Raw genomic sequence first — 19,515 nt, 5'->3', positions numbered from 1 at the left:
CAGGGACAGACATAGCAAGTCCCCAAGAAGCATTTAAGAGGGATGGCAACAAATGCACTCAAAGGCAACAGATAAAGTCAAACAGTGAACTGCTAAAGCTGAGATTCATTTAGTGTATCTGCCTTTATACAATGCTATTGCTACTAAATGTAGTATGATTGTCTCAGTGCTTCTGGCAGACCTGACGTCATAGCATTCTTTGATATACATTTGTCTACATTTCTTATTCTAATATGCGTGGATAAGGTTGCAGCAGGGCGGTGCTAGGACCAGAGATTACCTTTTTACAGCCCCAGATGCAGAATCATTCTGAAGACTGACGTACCAGAGATTAACCTGCAGGATAGCCTAGGTGTAGAATCTGAATGCTGGATAATCATCACTCAGCAGGTAAGCCCTGCTTTGATTCCGTTTAGATGCAAAATGTTCATGGGTTTTAAATCCATCCAGAACCTGGTGGTGTGTGTGTGTAAACACTATACAATTTTAATTATTTTCCCATAATTAACTATACAATTTTCTGTAGATTTTTTCTTTTAAATTTACTAAAACCATATAATATGAGGTCAAACCTTAAGAGTTTCAATTTGTTTGCAATCAGGCGGGCTCTTGCACTAGATGGTTTTGGTAAATCTAAAGGAAATCAGACAACAAAAATTATATATTGAGTATTGGGTCTCAGACTTTTATTGCTGTATAAAATCTCTGAGGATAGACTTTACTTTTATGTTGCATTGTCCAAAGTGATCTATCAGATAGTCAACACCTCAGTGAGGTCAACACCACCCAAGACATGAATCGCAGTGGGACGGATGGGCCTGCCTGTACTCTTAATTCATTATTTCTGTCTATTCTTTTATTTCTTGCCAAGTTCATTTGCTCTGTTTTTTTTTTTTGTTTTTTTTTTGTTTAATAATTTTTTATTGCTGTTTCAGAATAGAAAAACAATGCAATGGGGGTTATTTACGAAAGGCAAATCCACTTTGCACTGCAAGTGCACTTGAAAGTGCAGTCACTCTAAATCTAATGCCGCATACACACGACCGGACTTTACGGAAGACTTGGTCCGGCGGACCGGAGTCCGTCGGACAATTCGATCGTGTGTGGGCTCCAGCGGACTCTTTTTCCCCAAAAGTTTGACGGACCTAGAAATGAAACTTGTTTCAAATCTTTCCGATGGACTCGAGTCCGGTCGAAACGTCCGCTCGTCTGTATGCTAGTCCGGCGGACAAAAACCAACGCTAGGGCAGCTATTGGCTACTGGCTATCAACTTCCTTGTTTTAGTCATCGCGTATGAATCCGTCGGACTTTGGTTGATTGTGTGTAGGCAAGTCTGTTTATTCAGAAAGTCCGTTGTAAAGTCCGTCGAAAAGTCCGCAGGACAAAGTCTGCCGTAAAGTCCGCTCGTGTGTACGCGGCATTAGGGGTAGATCTGAAATGAGGGGAAGCTCTGCTGTTTTTATCATCCAATCATCTGCAAGCTAAAATGTTGTTTTTTATTTTCCTTGCATGTCCCCCTCGGATCTAGAGCGACTTTACTTCCAAATGCACTTTCAGTACACTTTCAAGTGCACTTGCAGTGCAAAGTGGATTTTCCTTTAGTAAATAACCCCCAATGTATTCTATATCAAAACACCCACATAGTATCAAAAATTTTTTAATTCACATCTCTCGAAGGGCTTATGCACACTGCAGCTCAAAGGAGCTCAAAGAAGGGGTTTCGTACAGGCTTTTGAGCTCTTTTGAGCTCTTGTTTTTTTCTGCCTGGAAACTCCCCTCCATGTTAGTCATAGGGGTTTATTTACTAAAAAGGCAAATCCACTTTGCACTACAAGTGCACTTGAAAGTGCAGTCGCTGTAGATCTGAGGGGAAGATCTGAAATGAGGGGACCCTCTGCTGATTTCTATCATCCAATCATGTGCAAGCTAAAATGCAGTTTTTTTTCATTTTCCTTGCAGTCTACAGCGAGTGCACTTCCAGGTTCATTTCCAAGTGCATTTGTAATGCACAGTGGATTTGCTTTTAGTAAATAAACCCCTATGGCTTTTTCAGGCATATGCTCCTACAGGCAGAAAATAAAACACACCAAACTCGTGTTTTTTTTTTTTGAGAGGAGCTAGTGCCCCAAAAGAGCTCAGAAAAGCGCAAAGTAACTTGAAAACGAGTAAAAGCATTTGTTCCAGCTTTTTTGTTTTGTTTATACAGTGGCAAAGAAAATACTATCTAGGAGGGTTTGTGAAAAAAAATGCATATGCTCAAAAAAAAGCTCAAAGGAGTTTGAAGAAGCTCGGGAAAAAAAAAAACAAAAAAAATGTGCACATAAGGACGAAAAAACACAAGCTTCTGCAAGCTGAAACAAAAGCTCAAATGCTTGTAAAGTTTTTTACAATATGCATGAGCCCTATAACTCATATTAAAATGTATAGTTCAACTTATATTGTTTCAAACATAGATCTTTAACTTTTAATTACCTTCCTCTCCACTTCAAGAAAAAAGATAAGAAGAGGGGAGGGAGGGAAAACAAGACAGAAGTAGAAAAAAATTATTTGAAAAAAAGGGTGGAAAAAAGGAGGAGAGAAGAGAAAAAAAAGGGGTGGGAGTTAAGTTCTGCAATAAATAGATAAATGATGCTATAAAATAAAAAAAGCTAGAGGTTATGTAATATATCAATAATATATATATATATATATATATATATATATATGTGTCTGCCCCAATGTTGTAAAGCGCTGCGTAAACTGTCGGCGCTATATAAATCCTGTATAATAATAATATTAATAATAAAAATAATAATAATATCTAGTATTTTGCGTTCTGCCATACTTTACTTAGGAGTCTGAAATTAATTTATAGTACAATGAAGTCATTTTAAATTCAAACCATTTTGTCCATGATTTAAAGCGGAGCGGCACCGAAAAAAAATTTTTTAAAACTCAGCAGCTACAAATACTGCAGCTGCTGACTTTTAAAACATGGACACTTAGCTGTCCAGGGCGCCCGCGATGTCGGCACCCGAGGCCGAAGCGTCTCTCCGTCCTCGGGTGCTGCCGCCTCCATCTTCGGTAAGGGAATCAGGAAGTGAAGCCGTGCGGCTTCACTTCCCGGTTCCCTACTGCGCATGCGCGAGTCGCGCAGCGCAATACGAATGGTCCCTGCTGCCTCTGGGACCCGTGTGTTTCCCAGCAGGCAGCGGGGGGGGGGAACAGGATGTGGCGTAAATACCCGCAGATTCTGCGGCTATCTACGCCGGAAGTGGGTACAGATACCTGTAATATACAGGTATCTGTACCCCCCTCCCCCCTGAAAGGTGCCAACTGTGTCACCGGAGGGGGGGAGGAATCTAATGAGTGGAAGTTCCACTTTTGGGTGGAACTCCACTTTAAAATGTCTTCTGATCAGCCCTATATTCCTACATGTTAATTCTTCCATCTTCCGGAGATCATCAACCTTCCCTAACCATTGGGAAATGGTAGTTATAGATCGCTTTCCCAGATAACATGGAATTAGGGATATGCTGGCGTTGAATAAACGTGGGATTATCGACACCCTATATTGACTTATTGACTCCTTCGTTACAATAAAATAGGAATGCCGGTGGTTTAGGTCTAATCACTTCCCCTTGTATCAAAGAGATCATTTTGGCCACTTCCTCCCAAAACGGATGAATGTTAGGGCAGGATCACCATATACTGTATGCCCATGTGTTGGTCGACTTCCACATTCTCTCCAACGCAAGGACGAATTTGACTTATACATAGCGTGCAGTTTTACTGGTGTATGGTGCAATTGAGTAAGGGGTTTAAAATGTACCTCCTCCGTTTTGTACGAAGTGGCGGACACATAATTAAGTTGTTTAGCATCTGTTGGCACAGAAGCAGCACAGTGATGAGGGTACCCTAAACAGTGATAAAAATGAAATATGTAAAGGGTGATTGTGTAATCTATCGCTTATCTTAAAATGGGAGTGGGCACTGTATATATGATTACAAATGTAATACTAGTTGAACCAGAAAGTCCCATTATTTATTCGGGTATTCATTAGTCATTATTTAAAGGTGTATCTAGAATTTTTAATTTTTTTTTTAAAGAGTAAAGAAAGGAAAATCATCGTCATTTACTCATTTTTTCTTTTTTGTCCAATTGAAGAGATTTTTCCTTTATTTCTTATCCCAGATACTTAACGGGGAATGAAAGGAAATCTTTACAAAAGAGGGAGATCGTTCTTTCTCCCCAACTGTCACCAGAACAGGTGTCTCAATTGGAAAGTTCACTCCAAGATTAAAAAAAAAAAAAAAAAGGAGACAGTTCAACTTGTGCTTCAGTCCCAGTGACCCTTTTGAACTTCTAAGGCCGGCCATACATGGTTCGAATCGTCCCTGCTGAGCCGTTAATGGGCAGGCTGAATGCACCAAGTTGAACGGTTGAACTTGGGTAAAACCAGCCTTCCGGATTCTCTTGCGATTATCGCTAACGGCTGCTATAGCAATAACCACTGTCTTCTCTTGGCGGGGGTGGCTTCCCCACCCCGAGAGAGGACAATTGCTGATTCCCCTGCAGGAAAGAAATTTGCATTGTGTATGGCCTGCCCAAGTTGACTCTTGGTAGTTGATTTACTAAGGGCGAATAGACTGTGTTTTTTTGTTGCACCTAATTGGGTATGCTTTGCAAAGTGAAGCTTTACCTCATTTACTGAGCTCTGGAGCAATTGTACTTGCAGAGGGCGACTTCACTTTGCAAAGTGCACAGTCTGTTTGCCTTTAGCAAATCAGCCCCTTGGGGTAGAAAAGGGACTCTAAGGGGTTGATTTACTAAAGGCAAAAAGACTGTGCACTTTGCATAGTGCTGTTGCTCCAGAGTAAGCATATGCTCAAAAAAAAAGCTCAAAGGAGTTTGAAGAAGCTCGGGAAAAAAAAAAACAAAAAAAATGTGCACATAAGGACGAAAAAACACAAGCTTCTGCAAGCTGAAACAAAAGCTCAAATGCTTGTAAAGTTTTTTACAATATGCATGAGCCCTATAACTCATATTAAAATGTATAGTTCAACTTATATTGTTTCAAACATAGATCTTTAACTTTTAATTACCTTCCTCTCCACTTCAAGAAAAAAGATAAGAAGAGGGGAGGGAGGGAAAACAAGACAGAAGTAGAAAAAAATTATTTAAAAAAAAAGGGTGGAAAAAAGGAGGAGAGAAGAGAAAAAAAAGGGGTGGGAGTTAAGTTCTGCAATAAATAGATAAATGATGCTATAAAATAAAAAAAGCTAGAGGTTATGTAATATATCAATAATATATATATATATATATATATATATATATGTGTCTGCCCCAATGTTGTAAAGCGCTGCGTAAACTGTCGGCGCTATATAAATCCTGTATAATAATAATATTAATAATAAAAATAATAATAATATCTAGTATTTTGCGTTCTGCCATACTTTACTTAGGAGTCTGAAATTAATTTATAGTACAATGAAGTCATTTTAAATTCAAACCATTTTGTCCATGATTTAAAGCGGAGCGGCACCGAAAAAAAATTTTTTAAAACTCAGCAGCTACAAATACTGCAGCTGCTGACTTTTAAAACATGGACACTTAGCTGTCCAGGGCGCCCGCGATGTCGGCACCCGAGGCCGAAGCGTCTCTCCGTCCTCGGGTGCTGCCGCCTCCATCTTCGGTAAGGGAATCAGGAAGTGAAGCCGTGCGGCTTCACTTCCCGGTTCCCTACTGCGCATGCGCGAGTCGCGCAGCGCAATACGAATGGTCCCTGCTGCCTCTGGGACCCGTGTGTTTCCCAGCAGGCAGCGGGGGGGGGGAACAGGATGTGGCGTAAATACCCGCAGATTCTGCGGCTATCTACGCCGGAAGTGGGTACAGATACCTGTAATATACAGGTATCTGTACCCCCCTCCCCCCTGAAAGGTGCCAACTGTGTCACCGGAGGGGGGGAGGAATCTAATGAGTGGAAGTTCCACTTTTGGGTGGAACTCCACTTTAAAATGTCTTCTGATCAGCCCTATATTCCTACATGTTAATTCTTCCATCTTCCGGAGATCATCAACCTTCCCTAACCATTGGGAAATGGTAGTTATAGATCGCTTTCCCAGATAACATGGAATTAGGGATATGCTGGCGTTGAATAAACGTGGGATTATCGACACCCTATATTGACTTATTGACTCCTTCGTTACAATAAAATAGGAATGCCGGTGGTTTAGGTCTAATCACTTCCCCTTGTATCAAAGAGATCATTTTGGCCACTTCCTCCCAAAACGGATGAATGTTAGGGCAGGACCACCATATACTGTATGCCCATGTGTTGGTCGACTTCCACATTCTCTCCAACGCAAGGACGAATTTGACTTATACATAGCGTGCAGTTTTACTGGTGTATGGTGCAATTGAGTAAGGGGTTTAAAATGTACCTCCTCCGTTTTGTACGAAGTGGCGGACACATAATTAAGTTGTTTAGCATCTGTTGGCACAGAAGCAGCACAGTGATGAGGGTACCCTAAACAGTGATAAAAATGAAATATGTAAAGGGTGATTGTGTAATCTATCGCTTATCTTAAAATGGGAGTGGGCACTGTATATATGATTACAAATGTAATACTAGTTGAACCAGAAAGTCCCATTATTTATTCGGGTATTCATTAGTCATTATTTAAAGGTGTATCTAGAATTTTTAATTTTTTTTTTAAAGAGTAAAGAAAGGAAAATCATCGTCATTTACTCATTTTTTCTTTTTTGTCCAATTGAAGAGATTTTTCCTTTATTTCTTATCCCAGATACTTAACGGGGAATGAAAGGAAATCTTTACAAAAGAGGGAGATCGTTCTTTCTCCCCAACTGTCACCAGAACAGGTGTCTCAATTGGAAAGTTCACTCCAAGATTAAAAAAAAAAAAAAAAGGAGACAGTTCAACTTGTGCTTCAGTCCCAGTGACCCTTTTGAACTTCTAAGGCTGGCCATACATGGTTCGAATCGTCCCTGCTAAGCCGTTAATGGGCAGGCTGAATGCACCAAGTTGAACGGTTGAACTTGGGTAAAACCAGCCTTCCGGATTCTCTTGCGATTATCGCTAACGGCTGCTATAGCAATAACCACTGTCTTCTCTTGGCGGGGGTGGCTTCCCCACCCCGAGAGAGGACAATTGCTGATTCCCCTGCAGGAAAGAAATTTGCATTGTGTATGGCCTGCCCAAGTTGACTCTTGGTAGTTGATTTACTAAGGGCGAATAGACTGTGTTTTTTTGTTGCACCTAATTGGGTATGCTTTGCAAAGTGAAGCTTTACCTCATTTACTGAGCTCTGGAGCAATTGTACTTGCAGAGGGCGACTTCACTTTGCAAAGTGCACAGTCTGTTTGCCTTTAGCAAATCAGCCCCTTGGGGTAGAAAAGGGACTCTAAGGGGTTGATTTACTAAAGGCAAAAAGACTGTGCACTTTGCATAGTGCTGTTGCTCCAGAGCTTAGTAAATGAGCAGAAGCTCTGCTTACTTCCATCATCCAATCATTTTCAAGCAAATATGCTGTTTTTTTTATTTTCCTTGCACATGATTGGGTATTCTTTGCAAAGTGAAGCTTTACCCCACTTACAAAGCTCTGGAGCAGCTGCACATGGAGAGTGCAAGTTCACTTTGCAAAGTGCACAGTCTATTTGCCTTTAGTAAATTAATCCCATTATGCCAATGATAACAGTTTAAATAGGGTCAATTCATCCCAGCCCCCCCCCCATTCAAGATCCATCAGAAAATAATCTTCTCTAACAAAATGATTACATTATAGATATTTTACTTTCAATGTTTTTATTTTTTAGATTGTATCATGGCATACAATATGGTTAAAGTCAGAGAAATAACAATTAAAAAAACCCCAAAAAAACAAAAAAAAAACTTACATAATACTTTAGCAATGAATAAGGAATGGTTTCCTGTAATTGTAACATAGACCACACATATAACCTATTTATAGAGTTGAACAAAATCCTTCGGACAACAATCTATTATTTCAAGTAAACTTGTTTTGTTTGATGTGATTGGACCATGTCGTTGGTTTACTCGGTAAAATAAAATGGTACGAGTCCGACCTAGTAGGATGTTATCCAACTATTAAACCTCCTACAATTGCTTGTCCTTTGATCCAGGGAACACATATTCTAAAAGTATCATGCGTTCATTGCTCATAACTCAATAGCGAATATTAATTCGTGAGATGGTAGGAGAAAAACAGACATAAAAGAAGAGTGTGTTTAGAAGGGGAGAAGAGAAAGAAGGAAGAAAGAAAGAAGAAAAGAGAGTATAGTGTTCCCATCTTGCCAGTCCCGCTGATCCTATTCTAACAACATTCTAGATATTTTAGAGGAGTTATCCTGGAGAATAATAATGATAGTCAGCTCATGGTCCCATTCTTGGATCCAGAAATCAGACACACCAGTAGGGTTGCCGCTTGTACGGGAGTGACCTGGACAGTCCGGGTTTTTACACTTGTGCCTGGGTTTCTGTCCTCCTAAAACCCGGACACAGCAGCATACCTCCAGTCCCACGGATGACTGGAGCCAGTGTGGGAACTCCGTGAGCATACCTCTCAACTTTTTGAGACACCTATCAGCAAAAGTATGTAGGCATAGGACACGCCCCTTGCCACGCCCCCTTAAAGGAGAATTGAACAAAAAACAGGATTGGTTAAACTCACAAGTGCTTTTTTTTTACCACTACTATTCCTTTATATTGGCTTTTGGAATTTACAAATGCAGGAATTTAGAAATTAGATGAAAGGTTTAGCGCTGGAAAACACTTTTTGATAGATTAAAAAGTGCATTTTATATACAGCTATATAGATCAGACCAAAATGAGGGACAAATGAGGAGGAAAGAGGGACAGAGGGACATTGTTCCAAATTAGGGACAGTCCCTCGAAATCAGGGACAGTTGGGAGCTATGTCAGTGAGGCATATCCATCAATGCAGCGGCTGTGGCTTCACTCTCTCCCTCCCTTGCACACCTGTCCCCTCCCAGATGGATGAATGGAGCCAGCGTGGGAACTCAGTGAGGGGTATCCTTCAATGCAGCCGCTTCACTCTCTCACTCTCTCCCCCCTCTCCCCCCCCCCCCCATGGATGACTGGAGCCAGTGTGGGAGTGGGAGCTCAGTGGGGAGTATCCTTCAATATACAATTAGTAAAAGTAAGTCAATATCCGCGCTAATCTGAACAGCAAGATAGGTCAAAGCAGCCAGCACAGTCTGTTGATAACCAAACATAAGATAATAAAAAAGTGCAGATGGTGAGAGCAGAGATGGATGAGCGGAGCGATGGGTGAAAGTCGATCGATAAACCGAATGCCTTACATCTGATGTAAGGATCTGGAGAAGCCTGTACAGTGTGAATACCATCTGGAGACCTATTATCTGTCTATGTGGGATTTTATATAGAAGCTGGATATGGGAGATGTGCCTTTGGTTGTCATAACACGCATACCAGTTCCAGCCATCTGGTAAGCAGATTATTTTACCACGTGGTGGCGAGTGTTGCTGTCTACATACACTCAAGTGGGTGACGGGTACATCCATCTTCTCTACGTTGAACTCATTGTTATTTCAAGCGCCGCACTTTTGGACTTTTTGAGTATCCATCAATGCAGCGGCTGTGGATTCACTGCTGCACTCTCTACCTCCCTCGCACTGCGCTACGCCCCCCCCCCCACGACCGCTGCCGCCACCGTTGTGACGCTTTTGCAGGGGAACCCATGGAATACAGCCACTCCACCTCCCAGCTCAGCCCCCTAACTTCGGCCGTTTCCCAACTTCCCACACACATCTTTGCAGTGGCTCCAGTGACGGGTCCTACTCCTGCCGGTAAGGAATAGACACTTTGGGGTTGATTTAATAAAGGCAAATAGACTGGGCACTTTGCAAAGTTTGCTGTTGCTACAGAGCTTGGTAAATGAGCAGAAGCTCAGCTGGTTTCCATCATCCAATCATGTGCAAGCAAAAATGCAGCTTTTTTCATTTTCCTTGCACGTGATTGGTTATTCTTTGCAAAGTGAAGTTTTACCTCATTTACTAAGCTCTGGAGCAACTGCACTTGCAAAGTGCACAGTCTATTTGACTTTAGTAAATCAACCCCTTTGTGTCTCTTTCTAGTGAAGGTCTCCAAGGAGGGGGGGGGGGGGGGCACTGATATAAGGGGACTCTGCTCTGATCCAATTGGGGGGTCTCCTAATAGAAAGGGAGTCCTATCTACTGAGGGTCTGTAAGGACGGGGGGGGGGTGCTGATATAAGGTGAGCTCCCTCTGATAGTGCTAAGATAAGGGGAATCAGAGTACATCTCATGTCTGATAACATCATACTGACTACAGGAAAGCTTTAGCCCTCCACCTGGCTGTCATGCAGATCCTCATGTCTATTTGAGGTACTTATATATAGCACTGTCAATTTACGCAGAGCTTTACATATACATTATACATTCACATCAGTCCCTACCCTCAAGGAGCTTACAATCTAAGGTCCTAACTCACATTCATACATACTAGGGACAATTTAGACAGAATCCAATTAACCTACCAGCATGTCTTTGGAGTGTGGGAGGAAACCGGAGTACCCGGAGGAAACCCACACAGGTACAGGGAGAACATACAAACTCCAGGCAGGTAGCGTCGAGGTTGAGATTATGAACCAGCGACCCTTCTTACTGCTAGGCGAGAGTGTTACTCACTACACCACTGTGCCGCCTCAATGTTCAGAAGGTATTGAAGCCGGGGAATCAAAATGACAGCCAGGAATGTAGTATTTTTGGAAGGAAATGATATTTCCACCAACAGATCTATTCAGGGCTCATTCACACCACATGCGCTGCGTATAGCGTGGATTGATACTTGTTTAACCGCCTGCCGTCCGCCCACCATCAAATGACGGAGTAAAACCAATTTCCTCAGAGAAATGGGACTTTGAATGGATCACAGACAGGAAACATGTTGAAAATAATTGGATTTTATTACATGAATAGACAACTCATGGTGAAAAACACAATACAAAGCATTGGATAAAACCAAGACATATACATGAAAACACAGAATGAAAAAAAAAACCAGAAGCTGTCAAGGCGACAGATTATCCAACGCGTTTCGAAAAACACACATGGTTTTTATCTTCTCCAGGGACTAAACCGAGCTTATTATTTTCAAAGTTGTAAGTTGAATCGCTGCTAAGAGCGTTTCACCAACTCGAATGCGATAATTCAGTTAGGAATAAAAGGGTCAGAGGAGAATATCTATCCATCACAAGCACTCGTAGATCAAACTGTCACACACCCAAAAAGGGGTGTTTGCCATAAGGATATGCTGTAATGAGCAGGGAAGTATTTTGTGTCTAAAAATTAATTCAGGAGTTTTATCATTTGTGTGCCAAAACAGATCCGTGAAAAATCAGCCAGATTTAGGCATGATCTAACAGTCCATATCCTAATTTATCTGGTAGTTGGACGGGACACAGTGGAGGAAAAGGTATCACTCACACTGAAGAATGTGTAATGATCTTACTCCTGAGATTACTTGGTGTGGCTCATATCTTCAGTCAGTCAAGATATCTCAGGAGTAAGATCATTACAGATAAAAACCATGTGTGTTTTTCAAAACCAGTTGGGTGATCTATCACCTTGACAGCTTCTGGGCTTTAGTTTATAGTTAGTCTTTTAATTCAGTGTTTTCATGTATATGTTTTGGTTTTATCCAATGCTTTGTATTGTGTTTTTCACCATGAGTCTATTCATGTAATAAAATCCAATTATTTTTATTATTATTATTTATTATTATTTTTTATCCAATTATTTTCAACACATTTCCTGTCTGTGATCCACCCAAAGTCCCATTTCTCTGAGGAAACTGGTTTTACTATATGTATATGGAGATGGGATCCACAGACAGTTTTCCATCAGTTAACATGTGCAAATCTGTTTTCTTTACCGTCAAGTGACGGAGGGACGGTGCGACTCTCGTTCTGGGAGGATCTTTTTCGATAGCGCCCCAGAACGGCCACTATCGCTCATCCACAGGGGGGGGGGGGTTTCACAGTGCGTTCCTGCACACTCGTTGGCTGCCACCAGCTCCCCCCCACCTCCTCCTCCGCTCCTCTACTCTTCCTCTCCGCTCCAACCACCGCCGCACACATCACACAAGTGGGTGGCCTTGAGGCGCACTGCTCACCCTTTTTTTTTAAGCCAATTAGTGCCCCAGGTTCTAAAAAAAAAAGTCTGGCGCCCTGCATGCAGATTAGGGGTCGGGGGGGGGGGGGTAGCGCCCCTAATGAGCGTCCGCCACTGATTTCCACAGGAATGTGTGTTGGGAATAGTGTGTTGGATGCCTGTTACTCCAGCCGCAAGAATCAGCTGATTCTTGCGGATGGAATACGGTGCATGTGGCTAAACAGAGATGTTGAGTAGGTCTCCAATCAATACAAAACTAAGCGCAAAGATCAGTGTTACCCTGGTAAATATGCAAATGTATATATATATATATATATATATATATATATATACACATATATATATAGTGGTTCCAATAATAACGAATGCGTCACACAAACAAACAGTCCTTAGGATCTAGCTCACTCCCCAGACGTTTATGGCCCCTTATCTCTAGGTCATAGAACAGTTTAAATACTGTTAGTAAATGATTTAGAACACCACTCAGTACCTTTCTCCTTTTATCTTTCTAATTTCCATATATTATACTTAAATACCTCCTCCTCTATGCCCCACCATATATCACAACACATATATCACATATTACCCATCTGACCTTCAGAATATTCACCCCCCTTCCTGACCAGGCCATTTTTTGCCATACGGCAATGTGTTACCTTAACTGACAATTGCGCGGTCATGCAACGCTGTACCTAAATAAAATTATGTCCCCCCACAAATAGAGTTTTCTTTTGATGGTATTTGATCACTGCTGACAATTAAAAAAAAAAAATTATAAAACAAATCCAATAAAAAAAAATGTAAAAAATCGAATTTCTTCATACATTTAGGTCAATAATATATATTCTGCTACATATTTTTGGTAAAAAAAAATTCCAATAAGCGTATATTGATTGGTTTGCGCAAAAGTTATAGCGTCTACAAATTATGGGATATTTTTATTTATTTATTGAACTCCTCCTTTGAAATCATATGTACTCCCCACCCCCCCTCATTTTTGGATTTTTTTAATTTCTTTTTTTCATACCTTTTTGGTACAGTAGTACCTTGGATTATGAGAATAATTGGTTCCAGAAGCATGCTTGTAATCCAAAGCACTCGTATATCAAAGAGAGTTTCCCCATAGGAATCAATAGAAACTCAGATAATTTGTTCCAGTATCACTGCTAGTGTATGCAGTACCGCATGTGGCCAGAGGTAGGGGGGGCGCCGGAGACACTCGGAAACGTTTGGGGACCACTCGGAGACACTCCGAGACACTTGGGAACTGAGTGTTTCCGAGTGCCTCCGAGCATTTCAGAGTGTCTCCGAGCGCCCCCGCACCTCAGGCCAAATGCGGTATTGCACACCCCAGAGGCTTGAATCCTGCTCGTCTTGCGAGACAACGCTCGCAAATCGAGTCAGGATTTAAAGAAACTCTAAACTCCACTCGCCGTGTTTGGAGGAAGAAGAAGGATGAGTACAACCCCAAGAACCCCATCACAACCATGAAGCATGGAGGTGGAAATATCATTCTTTGGGGCTGCTTTTCTGCAAAGGGGACAGGACGACTGCACCGTATTGAGGGGAGGATGGATGAGGCCATGTATCACAAGATCTTGGCCAACAATCTCCTTCCCTCAGTAAGAGCATTGAAGATGGGTCGTACTGGGTCTTCCAGCATGACAATGACCCAAAACACACAGCCAGGGGAACTAAGGAGTTGCTCCGTAAGAAGCATCTCAAGGTCCTGGAGTGGCCTAGCCAGTCTCCAGATATGAACCCAATAGAAAATCTTGGGAGGGAGCTGAAAGTCGGTATTGGGCAGCGACAGCCCGAAAACCTGAAGGATCTGGAGAAGGTCTGTATGGAGGAGTGGGCCAAAATCCCTGCTGCAGTGTGTGCAAACCTGGTCAAGAACTACAGGAAACGTATGATCTCTGTATTTGCAAACAAAGATTTCTGTACCAAATATTAAGTTCTGCTTTTCTGATGTATAAAATACTTGTGTCATGCAATAAAATGCAAATTAATTACTTAAAAATCATACAATGTGATTTTCTGGATTTTTGTTTTAGATTTCGTCTCTCACCGTTGAAGAGTACCTATGATAAAAATTACAGACCTCTACATGCTTTGTAAGTAGGAAAACCTGCAAAATCGACAGTGTTTCAAATACTTGTTCTCCCCACTGTATAATTACCAGCATAAATCACATAAAAAGGGAAAAAAGATAAAGAAAAAATATAAACCCTTATCTTTAACCACTTACAGACCGCCCGCCGTCATTATACGGCGGTACTTTGAAGAGGGCTGCATTTTAGTGTAAATATGAGAGCTGAGGCCCCAGATATGATATTTAAGAGGTCCTGTCATGCTTTTTTTCTATTACAAGGGATGTTTACATTCCTTGTAATAGGAATAAAAGTGACACAATATTTTTTTAAAACAGTGTAAAAATTAAAAAAAAAAAAGGTAAAATAAATAAGAAAAAAAAAAATGTTTTTTTTTTTTTAAACGCACCCCGTCCTGCCGAGCTCACGTGCAGAAGTGAACGCATACGTAAATAGCGCCCGCATATGAAAAGGGTGTTCAAACCACACATGTGAGGTATTGTCGCGATTGGTAGAGCGAGAGCAATAATTCTAGCCCTAGACCTCCTCTGTATCTCAAAACATGCAACCTGTAGAATTTTTTAGACGTGGCCTATGGAGATTTTTAAGGGTAAAAGTTTGTCGCCATTCCACGAGCGGGCGCAATTTTGAAGCATGTCATGTTTGGTATCAATTTACTCGGCGTAACATTATCTTTCACAATATTAAAAAAAAATTGGGCTAACTTTACTGTCGTCTTATTTTTTAATTCGAAAAAGTGTATTTTTTCCAAAAAAAAGTGCGCTTGTAAGACCAATGCGCAAATATGGTGTGACAGAAAGTAAAGCAACAACGGCCATTTTATTCTCTATGGTGTTAGAAAAAAATGTATAATGTTTGGGGGTTCTAAGTAATTTTCTAGCAAAAAAAACAGTTTTTAACTTGTTAACACCAAATCTCAAAAGAGGCTCGGTCCTTAAAGAGGGAGTCCACCTGAAAATAAATTATTAAAAGCCAGCAGCTACAAATACTGCAGCTGCTGACTTTTAATAAACGGACACTTACCTGTCCTGGAGTCCAGCGATGTCGTCAGCCGAAGCCGAGCAACAGCTCGGCTCTCGGCTGCTGCCGCCGCCATTCTCGGTGAGGGAATAAGGAAGTGAAGCGTTGCGGCATCACTTCCCGGGTTCCCTACTGAGCATGCGCGAGTCGCGCTGCGCATCCTTAGTGGTCCCGCTATCTCCTGGGACCTGTGTGTTTCCCAGGAGACAGCGGGGCTGTGCGGGAGGGGGCTAATACAGGTATCTGCACCCCCTCCCCCCTGAAAGGTGCCAATTGTGGCACCGGAGGGGGGGAGAAATCAGATGAGCGGAAGTTCCACTTTTGGGTGGAACTCTGCTTTAAGTGGTTAAGCAGATACTGGCTTCCATTATCAGCATGTCCAGATACTTCCAGGTTCCTTAGTGGCACATGACGTCACATGTGTACCCACCCTCAATGAATTTTGTCTAGGACTTCCTCAGGGAGTAGACTCTGCTGAGGAAGTCCGTTGGACAAAACTTGCTGAGCTGCTGTGTACTCTCCTTCAACGTGTTTCGTCCAATGGATTATCCTAGGGATGGGCTCTCCTGAGGATGTTGATTGGACAAAATGCGTTAAGGATGGGTACATGTGTCCTGAGGCCTGGGAGGGGACCCCGGGGCAGGGGGGCTCTTCCTCCAGGCTGGAGCTGAAGAGAAAAAGGAAAGAAGCTGCAGAGAGATCTCCACTAACCTATCGTCTCATCCAGGAGACACTGTGCCCAGCGAGCAAAGATCTATCCAGCAGGAGGCCTAAACAGCAGTCTATGCAAGCAGCAGGATTCAAGGGACAGTATCAGTACCTCTACTTGATCACCCCCCAGGGCTGATAATGGAGAAGGCTACTAGATACAATATTTAGCAAGCTTTTCATTGGAAGGTGTCCCAGCTAACCTAAATCCCTTGCTCTAAGGAACCCAGAAGGATGTTGGCATATTGATAGTGGCATAAAACAAGTATTTAAATGCAAGTTGTTTGACTTATGGTATTTTAATAAAGTACTTGTTTGTGTTTAATATAGTGTAGGCTCCCTGTCCTAAATTGGGGCTACTTGTTAAATTTAGATTTGCTGGGTGGTAGGTAACCTGGTTGATATGTAGATTATTTGGGTTGTCCCTAAATAAAGTGCAGCTGTTCCTCCCTTTTACCAGTAGGTGCCACTGGTATCTCTGGAATTAGTATGATAAGCTGCAGTGAAGTTGGCTTGTGAATATTCATACCTCCCTCAACCAACCAGAAGGCGTTTACTGGCCACTGTTGCACACTGGGGAGAGTATAAATATTTGTGGAGGCCAAGCGATTGCTCTCTTCTTCCTTGGCTGTGGCCAGAGGAGGCTGTGTGTGAGAAACAGCTGTGTGACTAGACTTGAAGCTTGAAGGCCTAACCATGTGCTCAAGGCTCTGTGATTGGGAGTCTGTTGGAGGACACTGAAGGAACTGATGAGGACCTGAGATGAAGCACCAGATGTTACTCTGCCATGGAGAGCCTGGGGAAGAGTCAAGATGGACTCAATCCATCAACTCAAGAAGGTACAGAACGTTGGGTACAGCTTAAAGGCTCTTTTCCGTACTGCTGTCTATTTCTGGAGGAGTCTACTATCCTGTTTGTCTGCTTGTTTTTTTTGGTGCCAGGAACCCCTACACCTCTCTCCCTGAAATTTCTTTGAGTGAGCAATAAACACCTTCCTTTTTGTTCTGCTTTAAAAGTGACTTCCATCTTTTTACATTTGTTCACATCCCACTATTCCTAACAGTCTATGCCCTTAGGTGCAATGTCAGCCCACTCTGTTTCTGGGGGTCGCCACCATGGCTCCAGGGGTCAGGGGGTGCTACAGTGTGATATATGATGGTGGGTAGAGGAGCGAATACTGGAATTGAGACTTAATATAAGGAATCGAGGAAGACAAGAGGAGAAAAATACTGGACAGTGCGCTAAAACATTTGCCAACTGTTTTATGACCTATTATCTAGAGATAAGGGGTCATAAATATCAGGCATCTGAGTAAGGTCTTAAGCACTGTCTGTCAGGGAGGTGGATTATAGATATGTGTAATTTGTTTAGTTAGGAATTGAAATTCATAAAAAAAAAAAATTGTTGGGGCTACTGGTTAAATTTAGATTTGCTGGGTGGTAGGTAACCTGGTTGATATGTAGATTATTTGGGTTGTCCCTAAATAAAGTTCAGCTGTTCCTCCCTTTTACCAGTAGGTGCCACTGGTATCTCTGGAATTAGTATGATGAGCGGCAGTGAAGTTGGTTTGTGAATATTAATACCTCCCTCAACCAACCAGAAGGCGTTTACTGGCCACTGGTGCACACTGGGGAGAGTATAAATATTTGTGGAGGTCAAGCGATTGCTCTCTTCTTCCTTGGCTGTGGCCAGAGGAGGCTGTGTGTGAGAAACAGCTGTGTCACTAGACTTGAAGCTTGAAGGCCTAACCATGTGCTTAAGGCTCTGTGATTGGGAGTCTGTTGGAGGACACTGAAGGAACTGATACGGATCTGAGATGAAGCACCAGATGTTACTCTGCCATAGGAGGAAACTGTGGAGAGCGTGGGAAAGAGTCAATATGGACTCAAGCCATCAACTCAAGAAGGTACAGAACGCTGGGTACAGCTTAAAGGCTCTTTTCCGTACTGCTGTCTATTTCTGGAGGAGTCTACTATCCTGTTTGTCTGCTTGTTTTTTGGTGCCCGGAACCCCTACACCTCTCTCCCTGAAATTTCTTTGAGTGAGCAATAAACACCTTCCTTTTTGTTCTGCTTTAGAGGTGACTTCCATCTTTTTACATTTGTTCACATCCCACTCTTCCTAACAGTCTATGCCCTGAGGTGAAATGTCAGCCCACCCTGTTTCTGGGGGTCGCCACCATGGCTTTGGGGGTCAGGGGGGAGCTACAGTGTGATATATGATGGTGGGTAGAGGAGCGAATACTGAAATTGAGACTTAATATAAGGAATCGAGGAAGACGAGAGGAGAAAAATACTGGACAGTGCGCTAAAACATTTGCCAACTGTTTTATGACCTATCTAGAGATAAGGGGTCATAAATATCAGGCGTGTGAGTAAGGTCTTAAGCACTGTCTGTCAAGGAGGTGGATTATAGATATGTGTAATTTGTTTAGTTGGGAATTGAAATTCATAAAAAATAAATTGTTATTCAAATGTACACCCACTGGCCACTCTATTAGGTACACCTGTTCAATTGCTTGGTAACACAGATTGCTAATCAGCCAATCGCATGGCAGCAACTTAATGCATTTAGGCATATAGACGCTGTGAAGACGACTTGCTGACGTTTAAACTGAGCATCAGAATGGGGAAGAGAGAGGATTTAAGTGACTTTGGACGTGCCACGGTTATTGGTGGCAGATGGACTGGTCTGAGTATTTCAAAAACTGCTGATCTACTGGGATTTTCACGCACAACCATCTCTCGGGTTTACAGAGAATGGTCCGAAAAAGAGAAAATATCCAGTGAGTTGTGTGGAAGAAAATGTCTCGTTGATGTCAGAGGAGAATGGGCAGATTGGTTCAAGATGATAAAAAGGCAACAGTAACTCAAATAACTACTCATTACAACCAAGGTATGCAGAATACCATCTCTGAACACACAACACATCAAACCTTGCAGCAGCTGCACTACAGCAGCAGAAGACATCACCGGGTGCCACTCCTGTCAGCTAAAAACAGGAAACTGAGGCTACAATTTGCACAGGCTCACCAAAATTGGACAATAGAAGATTGGAAAACGTTTCCTGGTCTTATAGGTCTCGATTTTAGCGGCAACATTCAGATGGTCGGGTCAGAATTTGGAGTAAACAACATGAAAGCATGGATCCATCCTGCCTTGTAACGGTTCAGGCTGGTGGTGGTGGTGTAATGGTGGGGGGGATATTTTCTTGGCACACTTTGGGCCCCTTAGTACCAACTGAGCCTAATTTAAACACCGCGGCCTACCTGAGTATTGTTGCTGACCATGTCCATCCCTTTATGACTACAGTGTACCCATCTTCTGATGGCTCCTTCCAGCAGGATAATGCACCATGTCACAAAGCTCCAATCATCTCACCACTGGACAATGAGGTCACTGTACTCCAATGTCCTCCGCACTCACCAGATCTCAATCCAAAAGAGCTGCTTTGGGATGTGGTGGAATGGGAGATTGG

General features: G+C 42.3%; 1 protein-coding gene across 1 annotated transcript in view; it reads left to right on the top strand.

The window, feature by feature from the left end:
• Positions 1–309: 309 nt before the first annotated feature.
• The window catches only part of LOC141129293 (beta-1,3-galactosyltransferase 5-like), a 119,763-nt gene continuing 100,557 nt past the window's right edge, over positions 310–19,515 (top strand). Inside the window, exons 1-2 of the mRNA XM_073617236.1 lie at positions 310–390; positions 14,254–14,313. The gene's annotated coding sequence lies outside the window, so the exon portion shown is untranslated. The remainder of the gene's footprint in view (positions 391–14,253; positions 14,314–19,515) is intronic.

Source organism: Aquarana catesbeiana, linkage group LG02 (assembly GCF_042186555.1).
Source record: "Aquarana catesbeiana isolate 2022-GZ linkage group LG02, ASM4218655v1, whole genome shotgun sequence".
Lineage (NCBI taxonomy): Eukaryota > Metazoa > Chordata > Amphibia > Anura > Ranidae > Aquarana > Aquarana catesbeiana.
The sequence above is the reverse complement of the archived record's forward strand: the minus strand, read 5'-3'. Positions and strand labels throughout refer to the sequence as shown.